The sequence below is a fragment of the Leopardus geoffroyi genome, chromosome A1, assembly GCF_018350155.1.
Source record: "Leopardus geoffroyi isolate Oge1 chromosome A1, O.geoffroyi_Oge1_pat1.0, whole genome shotgun sequence".
Lineage (NCBI taxonomy): Eukaryota > Metazoa > Chordata > Mammalia > Carnivora > Felidae > Leopardus > Leopardus geoffroyi.
The window spans coordinates 216,841,441-216,843,386 of record NC_059326.1 but is presented as its reverse complement, the minus strand read 5'-3'; the positions used below and the strand labels follow the sequence as shown (position 1 = coordinate 216,843,386).

Below are 1,946 nucleotides of genomic sequence, written 5' to 3'. Positions count from 1 at the left end.
TGAGGAGATAGGTTGACTAGATGATGGGAATGAAGGGGTGCACTTGTGGTGATGAGCGCCGGGTGGTATATGGAAGTGTTGAATCAGTACATTGTACACCTGGAACTAATACAACACTCTCTGTTCACTAACTGGAATTAAAATAAAAACTTAAAAAATATTTTTTCCTAAGACTTAATTGCCATTTGCAAGTGAGATTTGAGATTTGTGCTTCTAAAAAAAAAAAATGCCATTCAATCGGTGGTGCGACACATGCAAAGTTCATTTCAACCTGTATCCTAGAACAGTTTAAACACAGTGAGACCTGATTTCACATATACAAAAAATTCCTCTCTAAAGCCATATGCTCTCTGAACCTGTACAAAATGGTAGTTTTTGTAGAGTCTAAAAAATTTCTTCAACAACATTTCGTCATCATCATGTGTATTGTTCAGTAGTCTTCTTGTTCCTTAATTAAATTTGCAAACATATTTTAAAAAGAACAATGAATTGTATTTAATAATTAAATATATTAGCACAGAATTATAAACAACAATGACATATCACCTTGCAATTTCAATTATCAGAAGACATGAAACCCTTCTTATTTTTTCCTGAAGAGATCTGACAAGATTTTACATAAATTTTGAATGTGTTTTTTTTTCCCTTTTCTTCCACTTAATTTTATAGTCCTACTAAAATAATAAGTCCTTTAATTAAGCTAAAAATTATGGAGGTTCCCTAAAGTGTGGCAGCAAAGGAATGGAGGTATCAGTGACTGAGGGATGGGTTAGATGGGGAATCAGCAAATTGTCTTGACGGGGTTTTTGGAGTTGTCTTGACAAGGCCATTGAATGGGTCTTGTAATTGTAAAGCCTGGGCACAAATTGGTTGGTGAGTCTCTTGAGCCGCCATTAGGGATGTGCTATGAAAATTGTATGACAGAAACAGATGACAACATAGGCACAGTCTGTGTGGTGGTGCCTTGATGGTGTCTTGGGTGTGGACACGTCCAGGCGCTTGGCAGAGTAGAGCTTCACTGTGGTCTCATCTGGGATGTCTGAAAGATTGGTGGAAGCATCTGCTGGTTCTCGTAGTCCATGTGGGGCAGTAGCCAAATTCTCCCTGTTGGTACATTTCCAACATCTAGGTGAATCCAAGGTTGGTGAAGATATAGTAGGAATAGATCAATCCATAAAGCATCTGGGATGCCTGCTCAGTTAGGTCGCTCTGGTTAGGGTCGTCTCCAATCTCTTCATTAGGCTCCAGCTGTGGATGGGGAGGCACCTGCTCACTGAGTCCAGTGAGACTGAATTTGTTCTGGATGTAGTCTTCGTGTATTTCATAGAAGAACACATTGCCACAGAGCCCATGGGACCAGTATCATTAACACTATTTTTCAGATGGTTAAATCACTTACTTTGAATTTATTTATTTTTCCATATCAATTTCCCAATGCTCCTTGGTGTCTATAATTTTGATTTTCTTGACTGTTCTTAAAAGTCTCTGAAAGTTCAGTTACTTGTTTTTCTTTTCATTCACAAAACATGTGATAATTAAAGTTTTTTTCTACCTATTTTAATAAATTATAAAAAGCAGTACATGGGAATGACATTTTTAATTTCTATGTCCTTTAAAGTTTTTATTGATATAGTATTTATAGAGAAGAGTGCCCATATCAAAAGGGTTCAGCTTAATGGATTGACTTCACAATCAGAAGACAGGCGTTTAGTCAGAGTCAGATCAAAAATGCCATAAGCCTAGAACATTCTCATCCCAATCACTACTCCAGTTAACTACTCTCCTGATTTCTAAAACCAAAGACTAGTGTTGCCCTTTTTGTAATAATGTTAATAAATTATGCATTATGCACATTGTAAATGACTGATGCAGATTTTGTGAATATTCCTTAATTTTTTATGGCTTCTCATATGACTGGACATTTATGTGGTAGTTTCCAGTTTGGG

General features: G+C 36.6%; 1 pseudogene; it reads right to left on the bottom strand.

Moving 5' to 3' along the window:
• Window positions 1-707: 707 nt before the first annotated feature.
• LOC123583159 lies at window positions 708-1,344 on the bottom strand (annotated as a pseudogene).
• Window positions 1,345-1,946: the final 602 nt, after the last annotated feature.